We start from the raw sequence: 19,309 nt of genomic DNA, 5'->3' as shown, positions 1-19,309 counted from the left end.
TACATGTCATGCCATGCATGTGATGCGAGGAAATGCATAACTAGTAGGAAGAGTCCAAAGCTTTCAAAGCTCCAACTTCAATATATAATAAGCATTTCTTAATAAGCCAACGCTATTAATAATTGGTTGAGAATTGTAAACCCTCTATTCCATCATACTATTTAGAAAAAGACCAAAATCAACCTTAGATTTATATAGTCTAAAGCCTTGAAATAGAATAGGTAGGTAAAAAATAAAAGAAAAGACATAATTTTAGGATATACCATTCTCCACTTTCAGCAACTGAGTGAGAAAGTTTAATATTTTATCTGTTGTGTCAGTTTGTTTTTGTTTTTGGTTGGACGGTGGCTTGCATTTGAAAGAATTTTATCTCTCCTTTGGTAAGAAGATGCTTTGGAACTCTTCTGCCTCCCCTTCAGTTCCTTTCCTATCAATTTTAAAAGGTCGTCCTCAGTAACGCCCTGAGAAGAGTTTCGCAGATCCCAGTTTTAACCATCCTCACATTTACACTTTCGGCACTTTATCCTCTCTATTTTTTAAAGGCTCGGCTTGCATTTTTTTCCGTCTCAAATATGGCTGGAGACACCCTACCATTTTGAATGGACGTTATTATTCCATACAAATCTCACTGGAGCACGTGGTTGGAACTTTAAAATCTCAATTATAGTTCTACCTGCAAAATAAAGGATAAGGTTAAATGTTGAGTCCATTCTTAGTGTAAGCTTATTTCTTGCCTTTTTTTTTCCTCTTCTTTTTGTTTGGTTTCTTCCCCTTTTTTTTTCTGTTTGGGACGAAAGTAGGGGCCCTTTTTTCCAAGAACAAATAGTTTGTTTGGCAGATAGTTAACTTGTTATTATGTTATTGAGTTGAATTTTCTTGTGATTTGTATTAGAAAGCCGTTATTCTAAAAATAATCGGTAAGGGAGAAGAGAATCATCAACTAGTTGTAATGCATACATTTGATTTAATTAGACTTTACTATATTCTATTATATAATAGTTAGTGTATTTTAACTACTTAACTTTCATTTTATTTTGTGAATCCAATAGGTCTTAATTTATTTTTAATGACATCACTGCACAATTTTTAATAGACATTTCAAAACAAAAATTAACAATATGACAAAATTGAATACATTAAAAATTATAAACATTGATTATTATCTTGCAGATTCGAAAGAAGAGGCTCCCTAAAACATCATACTATAGTAACTGTATTACAAAAACAAATATCGTGAAAGAAGAGTAAAATTCTAAATTTAACCGAAAATTATTAACCACTAAGAATTCAAAATATTAAATTATATGGTCTTAACAAGCTTTTTTTTTTTTTTTTTTTTTGGACTTTACCCACTTATACATGCAGTAGGAAGGACCAAAGTACCCAGATTAATAACAGAATATGAATTGTGTGTAGAATTGGAGTTGATGTCTAATTTTTTATACGATGAATAGCTAAATAAATTCCTAAAATTTAGATATTTATATGTCGCAATTGATTCTGTCCATCGTGTGATTAATGACGCTAGTACAGGTAAGACGGCCAAGGCCTTTGATACCCCCTGCACCCCGTTGGTTAACCATATGCAGAATAAAGTTGCTCGACACGCATGCATGACGCAATGCGGTCGCCAATGGGGACCTTAGCTCGAAATGGGAAAACAAAAATAGCCTTCCCATCAAGTGTCACGGGGGTTGTTGAGCCACAATTCAAGGTTTACATAGAACATTCGATATCATGAAATTTTTTGTTTTATTATTGAAAATCTTAATATTTTGAATTAATATCGCGAAAAATCCGAAATTAATACACCTTCGACAAATTTATCTAAAACTAATTGTGGATCATAAAAAACCATAAACTAGTATATATATGATAAATTAACCACAAACTAATTTTTGGGTCATAAAAAACTTTAAACTGGATGCAATCGTGATATATTTACTATCCTTTATTTTTCGTCAAATTTTATCGTGAAATTATTAAGTTGGATGACACTAGACAATAACTCAATTAACATAACAAGTTCATGTGAAAACTCATATCAATTTGGGATAAATTTGTTAAATCTGTACGAATCTGAAATTTTTGGTGATCCAAAAATTAATTTTAGATAAATTTGTCATAAGCATACTAGATTTTGGTTTTTTGTGAAATTAAACTTAATATTTTTAACATTATTTGTCCGTCATATAATTTTGATGATATTCTTGGCCAACTTTCTTGCCCTATATATATTCTACTCACTAATCCTTGCATCACTATCATAGCATAATATCATATCAATGCTATGTTAATTAAGGTCTAACTTCAACATGATGTTTGTTACTCATTTCAGAACTTTGAAAACCAATATGCTTGTTAAAAGAGTCACGCCACACAACACGTTTGATCCGCCTAAAATAAGAACTTATATATAAGCATGGACATTTCGTTCAACCCTACATGAAATTATCCAAATAAATCTAAACATATCATGTTGACAAGAATAACATATTTACCTATATAACTTAATATTGGGAAAACTTGATCGCTGATGAAGATAGAGCACACATTATAGATCTTTTATACATTGGGGTGTAAAGATAATCGCTATTTTCAAGGTATTATTTGCCCATATTATTGTTGTTGTTAGGTTTAAGATAAATATACCTCCAAGATATACATCAAAGCTACAAAGAAGCGAGTTCAGCAATTACTCAATTTCTCTTTTCGAATTTCATTGCGAATGCATTATCAAAGTTGTGTGTATGAAAAGAGAAGAGAAGAGAGTTACGAAGAAGAAGTTGTTTTAAATAGATGCAAATCTTGAACAGTTGTGATGAACAATTTATGATTTAGTGCTATTTATAGACAAACGATCAACATATCTTTTATAAATTGATACCTTATTCCCATTATCACCACTTTTCATGATAAACTATCATCATTTTTCATGTCAACAATCACTTCTTCTTTTTTTCAAAACCAAGAGCTTCTCTTTTAGTCACCAAGAGTCATATCTTTTCATGATAACAAACTATTTCAACAATCCTCTACTTATTTTGTTATTTGTAATAGTTTACATAAATTTATACATATAAGAAGGTATTTGTTAAGGTTTGAATTTGCAATTTGTGTAAATAATTCTATTAACGAAATCAATGGTGGATAAAACTTTGAACCATGATTACATTTGTTAATCAAATTATCACATGTATGAATTTACACATATTTAGTTAAAAATGCCTCAAAACTTGTATGGCCTTGTGCTCCTTCCTACTATAAACATTTACAAAAGTTCATCCAACCTATGTTTGAAGTAGCACCACTTTTTATGTTCATATAGATAATGTTCCTGGCTTATTACCCTAGCTTTGCCTCACTAAAACATTGAACTTTATTAAGAGCATTTTCTTACACTCATCCTCCTAATTTTAATGAATACTAATCTTGTGTCCTGTACTCGATCACCATCAAGATATAGAGTAACTCGTTATTACCTATCGAACTTTAATAATTTCGTTAAATAATATAAAGTTGGGTTTCCACTATGCTTGACTATCATCAATTGGTCTAAAATTCATTCATTTGGTAGTACTGCTAATTAAACCTCTTGAGAGTCCCCTAGTGAATGGATCAACTAAGTTATTGTTTTTTTGATGATAAATTACTTTCCATCAGTAATTAGTTATTGAACATACTCATGTCGCAAACTAATATGTCTAGATTTTTCGTTGTATATTTTTCTGCATGCCTTAAATATAGTTGCCCCACCATTATAATGTAAAGATATGACTCATATTGGTTGTGGCCACAACTCTATATCCGATTACAAATTGAGTAAACATTTAGCCTATTTACCAGTCATTGATAGTGATATAAATTCATATTCCATCATTGAATGAGCTATAGACATTTGCTTCTTTGATTTCCAAGAAACGCATCATTTGCAAACTTGAATCATATATTTTGGGTAAACAGATTGTGTCAACATTGTGAGCCTTACTCCTTAGTCTCTTTAAAGAAAATCATGTATTCTGGGACCAAAGTCACAATAAATTGATTTTAGGGACCCATCTAAATGGGACGATGGAAAGTTTCTTTTTTGATTATCTAGGTATATGATTATAATGAGCCGTATATCTAGAGGGGAATTACCACAACAATCCACCACTTACTTAATCGTTAGTTTTCCAAGGTTGGAATCAAACTGACAACCATCAATTCCTAAGCCAAAAGCGTAGGAATGCCCTTACCTTCCGGCCAATCTCAAGATGGTTCGAAAGTTTATTTCCAACATGCATATTAATTGCCGGTTAATGTGTGATCTGTTTCCGTCTAGCTCTTTCGAATTTTATAAGTGTAAATGGTCAATTTTATGAACCGAACTTAAGCAACAATCTCGTCAGTCATAAGACATCACAGAATCATTATCTGATGCACTTATTTTCCGGTAAGTCATGACGTGAACAGAAAACTGTTAAATATGTCGACATCATTAGAGCTGAGAGAGAAAGAAGAATGCTTGATGTACCTAATAATTTGTGCTATTCGTTATGTTGCATAGGTGCACCTTCGATGCTGCGTGCGCAATAATTTGATTCGATAACTTTCTAGAACTATGGCAAGGAAAAAGGAACCCTTTTTACCAGCTGTAGGAGACCTGTCCCGTTCTTTGCACGTGTGGAGGCATTGGTATTTAGTGATGAACCGAAAAAGCGGCTTTACAGGATAAAACCGTCACTTAACTCGTGTTGCATCCCTTTTATTCAATCCAAGTCATTCACAGGTGTCCCGGCTAACTTCTCCTCACTTGAATGTCTCTTTTCTTTTTCTCTTTTTCGCTTCTGAATTTGAGATTTCGGCAATTTGAGAACAGTAAATAGGTCGACTCGATTCACGCTGTCGAGATCGTGACATTGTGCCTCACCATTTGCAGATGCATCTGAACTCATTTCTCTTGTGATCCCAAGCTCCTTAGCATTCTTCATCTACCACTTGGCTCAAGTTTGCAGGAAATTGCCCTTTCCTCCTCTTCTTTTATTTTTTATCATATAAATTTCGTAGAAAGATCTATCTCCCATTGTATAAAACCAAGATGGAAAAGGCAATTAATTATCACATTATATAGCCCGGCAGAAATTTCTTAGAACAATTCATAGTCTTTATCTTGTCTAGACTTCTTTTCTCCCTCGTGATCATAATCTATTAACTTGAAATATCAAGATTAATTGCACATTTGAATGTTTGCTGTGATTATATCCAATCCAAAGGTTTAACTTACTTGATAGAGAGAGACTGGAAGTATGCCTCATCACAATCATGCATTTGAGCGAGTCGAGATATTCCTTGATATCCCCTCTCATGTGCAAGAATGAAGAATGATGGGGCAAGTGTGCTTTATGTAGAATAGAAAATAGGGGATCGAGGGGGAAAAAATGAAACCAAATTGGAAATAGATCATACAAGGGTGTAAATGATGTGAAACTTGATTATGACATTGTACTAGAAAGTCCAATATAAAATCTTAAAGGATCAGATGGAGAAGTGTATATGTTTATATAATCGTGAACCACGTCCCCGATATTAGTCTAAAAAATTTATATTTCTTGCTACATAAAAATGTTATCCTATGTCTTAGTTCCTCAGTAGTTTGAAGTTGATTGTTTTGGTCAAATGTACTACCTCCTTTACATTGAAACCCTTGTTGGCCTTCTGCACTTACATTCACAATAAATAGGAATTCTTCTAGCGACAACACAAGGGGTTTTCTCATTAGAAAAATAATATTCTCTGAAAAGATTCACTCCAGCTCTTATAGGCCTGTGAAGTCAACTCCCAACAGTGGCTGCATTCCACTTTTCTATCGCAAATGAATTGTTTAGTGTAGTTTAATTATTTGCATGAGAGTACGTGAAGCTATAATTGCGGATCTACCTTTATTTGAGAATGAGTATGTCTGTCCTTTGTGAACATCTCCTTGTCATAAACTATTGACAAACGCTTGTCATCTATGTTGCCGGATAGCTCTATGCATGTCATTATTGCATGCCATCCATGGAATAACATCATGATTTTGATGCATGCCATCTACTTAGATGCGTGATACACGCATAGAATTTCTAAGTTTGAACTTAAAAAGAATATCTTGACTCGAGGGCAAATGGGTAGTTGAGGTGGTTAAATTTTTCTTTTATCAACCAAGGTATGAAACATACCAATAGTTCTAACAAGGTTTTCGTGTCCCATCTTCAGTGTTATTGTTTTCTATCCGATCCATAATGCTTTGACGATGATGTTTTGTTTTCTATTTTCACCACATTCGCATTTTAAATTGATTTACGTGAAAAAAAATATTCGGGGAAAAAAAGACTTATGTCTCCTGGGGAAATTTTTCGGGCTCTTGAAGTTTCACTCCCTGGGGAAAATTCTATTTCAATTGCATACGAAGGCAACTAATTTATTTACATAAATATAAAAATATTGTTGTGCGTGAGAGTTAATTTATATTTGACAATGAATAGACGTTTTTATCAAACAGGCTTGCACTAGTACAACATACCAGCCTTATTCTCTTAAATTATGGAGACAAACTTAAAGATAAGTCCATCCATGTTTATGTCATTTGAAACTGGAGAAAACACAACAATACTCATTTAAGGAAAATGCTAAGTTTATTTAAAGTTGGCTTACAAATTAGTTTAAACACTTACTTATATTCTGCCATATCACTTTATAAATCAATCTTGCAGATCAATATCAACATATATTACATTGCTCTTAGTTAACTCATTTATCTCCATTGATGCAGAAATAGGAGTATCAAGCTTAGTTATCCTATACAGGTAATGAGAAGTTTGATCTAGATTCGTGCATCGGGCATATGTGACTGTCTATTTCAGCATGGGTTTTACTAGGGGATAATAATGGCACGATTCCAATGCATATAAGCTAAACTCACATGCTTCGCTAAATGAGGTATGACTTACGTACGACTCATGTGATTCAAGGGTACATGTGCATCGGACTTACATGCACAAGTATCATGTAATAATGGCTCCTTACTAAGTTTAAACTTTGCCAATCCCTACTTTTATTTCCCTTCTAGTAGTTCACCCGCTATTGGAAATACACTCGCATTGTCGGTCGAATTAAAATGGCAATTTGAAGACCGACTCTAAAGTGACCATTAGAAGAACAATTTCCGATAGAAACAGTTCGTCTCCAACTAGGGCAAGAGCTCATAAATCTAGCCCGTGTTCCCTGTGAGACGAACTGATGTGATTAGATTTATTTGAAGACAAAAGTTTTTTGGCCAAATTTGTGAAGTCAAATTCAGATACACGGATGTTAGGATTTCAAAGAAACGACTGATGAACCTATAAAACTTGTCGTGTCGGGGACATCAGTTAGCTAGCTCCGGTCTGTTTCCGAGGCAAGTATTATTCTCGAGATAAAGTAATTGTCATAAAGGCAGAATTCTATCGCATCGTGTCCAAAAACACTGGATTTTTTTTATTTACCGGTTAGCTTAAAAAGTATTTGTAATGGCAAAAATCTGGTAGAGAAAGAATTAGCCTGTGACTTTTACTGATAACATGTTGGCACTTACCGACAACCTTTTGTTAGTTTGCAAATTAGAACCTTATACTAACTTTTGTAAATAAAAGTTGATAAACAATAAATATACATACATATATATATATATATATATATATATATATATATATATTTCACTCAAAGATAAGATTGGTATTAAAGAAAACCATATAAATATTTATAACTCTTTAATAGGAGTTGGTAATGTATAATTAGTTGAAAACTTGATTGAAGATCGTTAACATTCCCTATAATTGAGGCTGATCATTTCTACAAGGACTACTAAAATTTAAAAAGGTGGGCAAGAGAAGCAGATTAAAGTAGTAACTCAGTAAAAATGTTGACAAATTAATAACAAAAATAGATAAACTTGGTAATAAACAACAAAAATGAGAGTTGATTACCCGAAACCATAAATCCGATAATTCAACTGGAGAATAATGATAACTCTCTCAAATAAAGAACAATATTTAATATAATTTCTGGATAAATTTGAAAATGATGAGAATTTTTTAATCAAAGGTAAGAGAAATTGCTATTATAAAAAAAATCAAATAAAGCTTGGCAGTCAATCAATTAAGAGTTAGTAATGCAAAATCCGTTGTAACTCAATTGGATAAGAGTTTGTAATCAGTCCAATCAAGGTTGGTAATTTTTTAATGGAGGCGATAAATTCAATGGGTTGGTAAGTAGGCAAATGAAAGTTGGTAATTCAATAGAAAAATTGAGAAACTATTTTAGAAAAATCAAATAAACATTTGGTAAGTAACTCAAATGAGACTCAACATACCATGACTTAGTTGGAAACATAATGGAAGAAAAACGGGTAAGTCACACAAATCAAGGTTAGTAAATTCAATTTAAGAATTGATATATTTAAGGGGTTTGTAAGCGAGACAAATAAAAATTTGTAAAAGATAACAAGAGCTAATAAATTGAAAACAAATGAACTATGGTTATTTATTCAAATGAGAGCACACTTCTATGTTGGCAGAGCTCCACTTAAGCCTTTCAACCGGTTGTCAACATATTGCCCCTAGTTGAAAGGCTAGTAAAAGCTTAGACTAGGGGTGGGAGGAGAGAGGGTGAGAGATTTATTCATATATGGTTTGGCCTAGGTGAAAAAAGGAACGTGTCATGATTTAATAATGAAGACAGATGATGGGACTACAAATGGGTGTAAAAGATCCGGATCCGGTTAGATGGAAAAAGGAAATTTACAAGTTGACTTGCCTTTCTATTTCTTTTAAATACAAATAGACTAAAAGAGTTTATGATGTTGATATAAGTATTGTACACCAAAGTAGCACATAATAGCATTGATGCCATGTTATTTCGTTGGAAGGCTTGTTATGAAAATAAAACCCGATTTGCTCTAATTCTCGATCCGATTTGATGATGCAATATGATTTTGTTCAAATCTCATTTGATGCTATTTTACTACAAACTACTTAATTACATGAATGGCTTGCATCCACTTCAATATATTCGAACCATTAAGATTAAGAACAACATTTGAAATTGAATCAAATAAAATACTACTAAATTTCTGAAGGCACAAAGAATGTCCCACCACTTTATTGGAAAAATCTTTATATACCATCATGGTTTACCCTAAAAACCGGATGGGGGGGGGGGGGATCGGAGATAGAGAAAAATAGAACTCAAAAAAGAAATTTATTTAAAATTTAATTTGTTTTTCTTTAGGGTGGCATGGTCCAACTTCCGGTCTTTAATCCCTTGGGTAATTTGCATCGTTTATCGCCCCTAGAGAGGGACGAAGAAGAAAATTCCGCACCAAAAAAAAAAAAAAAATGATTGAGCAGCAGCCTTGATAACGTATGCAAGGCCGAAAGAGCACACATTATTGAAATTGACAACCCCATAATGATAATATAAATATATGTATTTTCATGTCAAAGGTATAAACATGTCTCTTCTTCAAACATAGGGTGGGACCCATTTGGAAGTAGCCACTTACCTATTTGTCTCTTGCCTATTTTCTATCCCAAATTATTGAATTCAGTCTTGACGTTGCTTTCCAATGTACTATTTCACACAAGAAGTCGTGCATTGGACTTGCTTCGGAGGCTCGCAGCTCTTTCGAACACGAGCCGTTAATTACCAATCAAGGGAGGATCATTAGTTGATTAGGGTAAATGCTTGTGTTGTGTTCCATCACATTCACTTCTTTTAGTTACGTGATTCGCATATCTCGGAATTTCGACAATCTAATATAAACCCTACTTTTATGAGTTAATATTCATTAAAGAAATACAAAATTTAAAAGTGGCATTTTGTTGACATCATCTCTTAAAATAAATTTTGAAGAGAAATCTCGTACAATCACTGTAGAGGAAAGCTTGCTTAATTCTCTTCATGACATAAATCAATCAATCAACCTCTTTCTCTATCTCTCTCAATTGACTAGGGTTGATTAAAAACTTATTCTCCTATCCTAACATTAGGAGCCATCTTTGGCCAACACTAAGTAATTGAGCAAAAGCTATTCCCAATGCTCAAATTTGGAGAAAGCTGGTCCAGATTCACGCACGTCTCAAGATCGCAAGACTTTATTAGCCTCACGCAGCACATCAAGACATTTTCCTGACTAGTTCTCGATTACACCATGAATATATAAAACTATAAGAGAAGTAAAATAGAATAAGAAGTCTACAGCTCAGCCTGGACCAGGGTCATATAATAATATATGTCCATGGACCCTCCACAGCAAGAGATTGCTTATACAAACCTTCTACTTGTCTCTCCTCAGGCATTGTCATCTCTTGGTAACGCAAAAGATACCATATCTTTGGAAAATGGGTCAATTTTGGTTTTGATTTTTTAAATACGTAATAGTCATCAATATTCTATAGGAATTGCTTTGACTTGTTCCATATCTTCTCAGTCGACTTATGTTTTTTCTGGACAGGTATTTTAGGTGCCACGGCGTTCTCCTTTTCTTGTGCTCTCCCTAATCAATGTGTAAAATCATGGAAAATGACGTTAAAACGAGGAAAAAAGAAGGAAAATGTAAACATTGAAAGGGTCTAAGGTCGTAGCCATGCGGACACCGTTTGACCATTGCGGAGGTCCTCAATTCCACCACCATTGACCTTTGATATGTTGTTGTTTGTCAGTATTGAGGAGTTTTTAAAATTATTTTCACTTGTTGATATTGTAATGCGCTTTGTCCGTGTCATCTAGGAGACTCTCCTCATATTGCATATTTGGGAGGTGGAAACAAATGTATCATATAGATACATATTATGGCAAAACTTTTTTTTTATGCCAAATTTAATGTAAGTTCAACGGTTAAGCATTATTTTTAACTTAAAATATGTGATTAATTGTACTTTGAATTCTCTGAAGAGACTGCTTATTTACACTTAAGTAAAAGGAAAATGTACTCTCTTTTTTATACTTTCCTGTCAAAATACAAATTATTATTCAAGTTTAGGAAAACTATGATAAATTATGTGTGACCCTACTTGTTGATATTCGTGTGTTATCAAAGTTTCGCAAATTTTAGATATAAAAAATGTAAATTGCGCGTGAGGCGCAAGATTTTGATTAAGCAAAAAAATAAGAAGTGGAAGTCAATCTAAACGAAGTGTGACCTGCCAAATTAACTCGTGTAAGTTTCAGGATTGAGTTTCGACTCCCACGCCCGCAAGAGGCAGGACAAAAGTCTAAGCGTGAGTGTAGAGTAGGAATAGAGTAGGACTTTTAACAAAAATAATTTTTTAACACATAATTTTCTAAAAATTATCGCTTAAATCCTTACAAAAATAAAAGTTGTCCATAAAAATATTTAGACATGCATTGTAGTCAATAATGAAGATAGTTTTAAGTAGAATTCTGAATAAGGACTATTGGCAACAAGTGGAGACATTTCTATAAAACAAATGCACTTGCAAGTCACCCTTATCACCAAATAAAAAATGTTTAGTAGGGCTCTATTTTAAATTCAAATTTCCTTTTTTTTCTTCTGATTTATATTTTACATGAGATCAAGCCACAAATCAAGATCAATCACGTATAAAATCTTTGGAATGTCAAACTTCCGTGGATTCACATCCATCAATGACGAAGATGTCATCTCTCTATAGAAACATGCTACCAGTTTTGGCTTGAAAAATTCAAAATAAAGACCCAATGTTTAACGAATGGCAAGGTAAGTTTAATATGACGGGAATGGAAAAGAAAGAGGGACCGAAGCAAGGCCCAGTCCATTCTCAAAGTGAGATGGAGCCCAGACGAGGGCAAGACAAATTAGTTGAGAAAAACCCAAAGTATGCAGACAGTAACATCAAACATCACATCATGCCCGCTAGAACTGGTCTATAAGGGCGTGCATGACAAAATTTGTGTTCCTCGATTTCTCTGTTTCTCTGTTTCCTAAGGTTTGGAACAAACCGTTTGTAACGCATTTGATTTCTTTATTTCAAATGATTTCTATTCCGAAATGGAGAAATTGAAGAAATCAAACCGAAATTTTAACTTCGCTTTACGAAATAGAAATCGAAACTGAAATCAAACCATATAAAAGAACCTTGCGCTTTCTTGCTAACTTAATTCACTCATAACCACAACTTCACAAATTATTGCTAATTTTCTTTTTCTTATTTTGCTCGTGTTTTTTTTTTGCATTTTTTTCAATTTTTTTTTTATAACTTCCTCTTTAGGATAAAAGGCAATTGAATGGGTCCCAATTTTCAAAAACAACCTAAGTTCTTAAATGCTTACTTAAAAACAATGGGGCTCTTTCCTCCTAGAAAAGGCACGCGTATGGCCGAAGTTGAAGAAAAAGTTCTTACGTAATAAATGAATAAAAAACGTGCCTATAAATTTAACCTTATTTTTTTACAGATTCAAAACTCTTGCAAAATCAAAATAATTAGATTGTTACACAATCTTGAATTTTAATTTGAAGGAAAGAGATTCAAGAGAATCTCTCTCTTTGCTATGCAAGAGCCATTAAAGGTTCATTGAGCAACAATAAAGAAATTAGGGATGAGCAACTGGACTGATTCAATTCGAGAATCAAAATAAACCGACCTTCCCCCGATTGGTTCCTAACCATAAACATTACTTTAAGGTAGAATTCTCATATATTCCTTTACACCATTAATTTTATTTTGTTGATAATCTTGTATAATACTAGTTTTTGATAAAATGACAAGGCTGTATAGACGCCATTGATGGCACCCATATTCATGCTTCTGCAGTACTTGTCTGAACCTACACGTAATGAGCTTGCAAACAATACATTGATCGAGGAGGGAAACCAAATAAATACGCTTAGGAAAACAATTGCTAATAAATGGTAAGGGATAATAATATGTCGGAAATTCCATGAAATTGTATCTTCAACTTTTGTAATGTATTAGTATTATTTCGACTATTATTTTGTATTTGAGGATTTCCCATGTTGTTTTAGTATTATTTCGACTATTATTTTGTATTTGAGGATTTCCTATGTTGTTATCTAATCAATTTCTATTCCTAGAAATAGAAATTTTGTTCTGTTATCAAACGGATTTTTGTTTGAAATAGAAATTTTGAGTCGTTATCAAACGGATTTCTTTGTTCAGGGAACTTGTCCAAGGAATAGAAATTAAGAAATTGATTTCTGGCCGAAATCACTGTTTCAGAAATTTTGTCATGCGCAGCCTAAGATTAATGCGCAACAAATTGAAAGCGAAAAACACGTCATCATCGGGCGCTCAACATTGCTCACCGGGACATCTGCATCGTTGCAGGCAGTGCCACCCGAGCCCGTCGACAGCACGGCATCATTTGTTGTGGCCGCGGCTCATGCACATCCACAGGATACCGAAATGCACTGTTGCTAATTTGAGATTGGTTAAAAAAGCCAATCTACTAGAACAGCAATCCGAAAATTGGCAACGTGGGATCACATACATATCTATGGTGCACAAACCCTGAAAATCGTGTGTGCAACTATTTTGTGTTCTTAGTTACATCAACTGAATAGACAGCCGAGGTCCCTTACTTTTTCAGCTGTTCTAGATAAGTACATATTTGACCGACCTTTTTCGCTGGGAAAAGCATCTCTTCCGTATAGAAGACAGTCACTCGCCTCGAACTCGGCGTGGCCTCCGGCGCCTTTTGTGCACAAAACTCCCCGAGCTTTTGCACCAACTCCACTTCCTCGACCACAGAGCATCTTTGCAGTTTTCCATCAGCAGCTTCAACTATAGAACCATCCGACCAACATTTCTTCACCCAATCAGCCAACAGGATCCGATCTGACGACGTGGTCTGGTCGATGGGCCTCCTCCCGCATGCTTCTTCCAGCATCAGAAATCCGAATGAGTACATGTCGGATTGCGCCTGTTGCCTTGCCCGTGTGAGACAATTCGGATGCCATGTACCCCAACGTGCCCATAACGTTGGTCGTGAAGGGGTTCTTCCCGTGGTCATAGAGTCGGGCGAGCCCGAAGTCGCCCAGTTTCACGTTCGTGTTGGAATTGAGCGGGACGTCGCTCGCCTTCACGTCCCTACGTACGACCACTTGTTCCCACTCTTCGTGCAGGTAAAGCAGCTCGAAAGCTACGCCTTTCATGATCTTGAATGCCGGTCCCAATTTAAGATGTCCCCATTGTTCGCTTCGAAGAATGAATTTATAGACCAGGAGGAGATAATCTTTTCCCTTGCACCATCCATGCAGATGCACCTGTTTAAACAGTTAGACATAAGTTAAAAAAGCAAAAGAAAAGAGAAAGGAAGATTATTAAGTGAGGGGAAAAAATGTTGCATAATCGAAGTCAATCACATATCCTTGAAAAACATTAATCACATGTCTATACAAATAAATATTTGCATTTTCCCATGCGTTCACTGTTCTCATGATGTTCGATTAATATTTAAAAACTTGAATATTTGCTCATTAAGTATGTTTGATAAATATTACGATGGCATCCGTATGGACCAATCAATCCAAATTGCTGGTGTGGAGGAGCTCTAAAGCGTAGTTAAACGTGAATTAAAATGAGTTTTGAAGCCACTTTTCAAGAAACAATCAAGTTAACGATTGCTTCTTCACGGGTGCTTCTAGGGCATTGTAGAAGAAAATGGGGACCGGTCTTCTATAAAGCCGTAATTTTTATTGAAATTTGTGGTACTATACTTGAGAAACAATCGAACATTTGAAAAAAAGCTCATATTCTGCATGTTTATCCAGATTCCTTGGATCTTTGCGGCACACGCGAGTGTGTGCAGGCAAATCAGGTCACAGGGGAGGTCGTGACCTCTAATATAAGGCTGCCCTAGCGTCGGGTTGCATGAGGTTGGCATCGCCATTTTGCACGATGATCTTGACCTCTCTTGCCGCCGCCGCTAAGCGAGCGAGCTGTCAACCTTCAAACCTAGATGGCCAAGGGAAGGGGGAGAGAGACCGAGAATGATCGACCAAGCGATGGCGATGGTGATGAGAGAGAAGGATGGTCGCATGGCGGGCGAGTGCAGTCATGCCTCAATGTCAGGCGTGACGAGGTGTGGTGGCTGTTGAAACAGAAATTGTTGTTGTGTTTCCGTTAAACGTAGGTGGGTATTTATATACCCAAAAGTGTTGTAAAATATTGCGTTGCGAATATATAATAGAGAAGAGATTGAGAAGAGAAAGTAATTGAACACTAGAGATAGTAGAGAAATCCAGATATTTCACTATATTGTGATTGTTATTGTATTGTACATCAAAACTAAACTCATATTTATAGGAGAACAAGAATGTACTTATCATTAATATCAATGTATCGAATGATACATATACTGGATAAGGGAGATGAACGTTCATTGTATAGGGAGATGTACTTAGAATATATGATACAAATGTACCATAATAAGTACATTATATAAGATGAATATAATGAATATTCATTCATGTATTTCATAATACTCCCCCTTGAATATTCATTGTATTCATTATGAATGAGCATCGAATGATACTGCCTCATTAAAAACCTTAAGCCGGAAAAACCCAGTGGGATAAAAACCGGACAAAATAGAAAAAGAGTGCAGAGCACAAAAGTTATGATATCTCCCTTTTATGGATGCATTAATTGCCTCATTAAAAAACTTTAAGCCGGAAAAACCCTATGGGAAAAAACCGAACATAAAGAAAAAAAGAGTGCAATGCATATATAGCCACTCTTGGGGCTAATCATTATTGCATTTTGTGAACTAGCCGCATATCAATGCTGCAATGCATAGTTCATAATATCTCCCCCTCAATAGAGCCATATAGCCACTTCTGGGGCTAATCAATCTTACATCTTATGAACTTGCCGCATACCAATGCCATATATTAATTTTTCAAAACTTGATGTTGGCAATGATTTGGTAAAAAGATCTGCAAGATTATTTATGGATCGAATCTGTTTAACATCAATTTGTCGACTTTCTTGGAGTTCATGAGTATAGAAAAATTTCAACAAGATATGCCTGGTTCTATCACCTTTGATATATCCTCCCCTGACTTGTGCAACACAAGCAACATTATCTTCATAAATTATAGTGGGAGAATTTGTAACCGGTATTAAGCAACAAAAATTATGAATATGTGTTATAATGGATCTTAACCAAACACACTCTCTTCTAGCTTCATATAAAGCAATAATCTCATAGTGGTTAGAAGATATAGCTACTAGCGATTGCTTCGTAGAACGCCAAGAAATAGCGATGCCGTTATAACAAAATAAATACCCGGTTTGAGAGCGAGCCTTATGTGGATCGGATCTATATCCAGCATCAGCATATCCAACTAAACCAGAGTTAGTGGAATCCTTGGAATAATATAATCCCAAATCTATGGTTCCTCGGAGATAACGGAAAATATGTTTAACTCCATTCCAATGTCTCTGAATTGGCTCAGAACTAAAACGTGCCAATAAATTTACCGCAAAAGCGATATCTAGTCTCGTACACTGTGCCAAGTACATCAAAACCCCAATTGCATTGAGATATGGTACTTCATGACCAAGTATCTCTTCATCAAATTCTCTAGGACGAAATGGGTCCTTTTGGGGATCTAGAGACCTTACAACCATAAGGGTGCTCAATGGGTGAGTTTTGTCCATGTTGAAACGTTTAAGCAATCTTTCAACATATGCTGATTGATGGACGATTATTCCATTTGTTTATGCTCAAGCTCTAGACCAAGACAAAGTTTGGTTTTACCCAAATCTTTAACTTCAAACTCATTTTTCAAATATTCAGCAGTTTCAACTAACTCTTCTGGAGTTCCAATTAAATTTATATCGTCGACATAAACTGCTACAATAGCAAATCCGGTTTCTGATTTCTTAATAAATACGCATGGGCAGATAGGATCATTCTTGTACATTTCCTTAATCAGGTACTCACTTAGGCATTGATACCACATGCGACCGGATTGCTTTAACCCATACAAGGATCTTTGCAATTTTATTGAGAATAAATTGCGGGGAGTGGATGCTTCAGGCATTTTGAATCCCTCGGAAATTTTCATATAAATAACATAGTCTAATGAGCCATATAAATATGCCGTCACAACGTCCATAAGATGCATTTCCAATCTTTCAAAGATTGCTAGGCTAATGAGAAAACGAAATATAATCATATCCATCATAGGTGAATATGTCTCATTATAATTAATCTCAGGTCTCTAGGAGAATCCTCGGGCAACGACTCAGGCTTTATACCTGATAACCTCGCTTTTCTCATTTCATTTTCGGATAAATACCCATTTATATTCAACGGGTTTTACATTATCGGGGATACGAGTTATAGGTCCAAAAACCTCTCGTTTAGTTAGGGAAGCTAATTCATCTTTAATTGCTTCCTCCCACTTAGGTCAATCTTGCCTTTGACGACATTCAATAATAGATTGTGGCTCACAATTATCATCCATAATTTTATGAGCAATTGAGAATGCAAAAGTATCACCAATGATGATTTCATTTCGATCCCAAATTTCATTACAATATGTAATGGAATTATCAGTATTCCCAGGGCTAGTGCTCCTTTCATGGGTTTGAGCCTCTTCAGGGACAATAAGCTCTTTGGGAGCAAGCACAACGCCATGCCCTTCTGGAGCGGATTCCTGATTCTTTCCCCTTCATTTTCGAGGAGCAGTATCTTTTGATCCTATTAGTCTACCACGCTTCAAGTGCGGGGGATTTTGATCCATTTTAGCCTGTTCTTCGGGAACAGCTATCCTAGCCGGAGCATTTGCAGCTGAAATATGAGACTTCGTTACCTTAGTAGTATCATTAAATGCATCAGGAAGTCTATTAGCCATAGCCTGTAAATGGATTATGCGCCGCACCTCGTTTTTACATTCAGGAGTCCTTGGGTCTAATTGAGATAAATTTTTCTCATTCCAGTAGAAAACCTTAACTGGTTTTTGTTTTGCAGTCATGGAAGTTGTAGGTATCCCAATTGATGAAAACTTAGTCTCATCGAAATGACAATCTGCAAACCTAGCAATAAAAAGATCACCAGTAATTGGTTCCAAGAACCTAATGATAGACGGTGAATTAAACCTAACATAAATGCCCAAACGGCGTTGAAGACCCATTTTCGTCCTTTTTGGCGGTGCTACAGGCACCTGTACTGCACAACCAAAGGTGTGTAGATGTGAAATATCTGGTTCATAACCAAGAACCATTTGAAGAGGAGATTGTAAAAGACTAGCAGTGGGGCGTAATCTTATTAGAGCTGCCGCATACAAAACTGCATAACCCCATGCTGTATCATTGAGATTCATTCTCAATAATAGAGTGCGGGCAATGATTTAGATACATTTAATCAAGGATTCTGCCAATCTATTTTGAGTATGAACATATGCAACCGGGTGCTCAACCTCGATTCCGAGTGAAGCACAATATGTATCAAAACTCTTTGATGTAAATTCACCAGTATTATCCATCATTATGCTCTTAATTAGATAATCAGGGAATTGTGCCCGAGCTTTATAATCTGTGCAAGTAAACGTGCAAATGCGACATTGCGCGTAGATAATAAGCAAACATGGACCATCTACAAGATGCGTCAACTAGTACCATAAAATATTGAAATAGTCTATTTGGTGGTTGTATTGGTCCACAAATATCACCCTGAATTATTTGCAAGAATAAAAGAGATTCAAAATCAACATTTGTTATAGAAAGTTTGATAATGAGCTTTCCTTGTGAGCAAGCCTCACAATTATAATCTTTGGACAACAATACCTTTATATCTTTTAAATGGTGCCATTTTGTATTTTGAATTATTCTACGCATCATTGAAGCGCCAAGATGACCAAGGCGATCATGCCACAATCTAAACTGATATTGGCTTACCAATCTCCAAGATATGGTGGCATAGGTTTCAACAGCCTTAATCATGACACAATACAAACCCATAGAAAAAGCTTCTAGCTTCTCATGGATGATCTTCAAGCCCATCTTATAAGAGGAAATGCGAATATATTTCTTATCTCGTTCATAAACAGTCTTAATATGGTACCTATTACGGTGTATATCTTTGAAACTGAGCAAATTCCTTTTGGATTTAATGCTTAGAAATGCATTCTCAATATGCAAGATAGTGCCATTTGGCAAAATAATTGTGGCATTCCCAAAACCATCAATAATCGGAACAGCACCTGATATTGTATGGATTTGCGTCTTACGTAATGTCATACTCGAGAAAAAGTGTCTACTACGAAATATGGTATGTG

This window comes from Eucalyptus grandis, chromosome 11 (genome assembly GCF_016545825.1).
Source record: "Eucalyptus grandis isolate ANBG69807.140 chromosome 11, ASM1654582v1, whole genome shotgun sequence".
Taxonomy (NCBI): domain Eukaryota; kingdom Viridiplantae; phylum Streptophyta; class Magnoliopsida; order Myrtales; family Myrtaceae; genus Eucalyptus; species Eucalyptus grandis.
The sequence above is the reverse complement of the archived record's forward strand: the minus strand, read 5'-3'. Positions refer to the sequence as shown.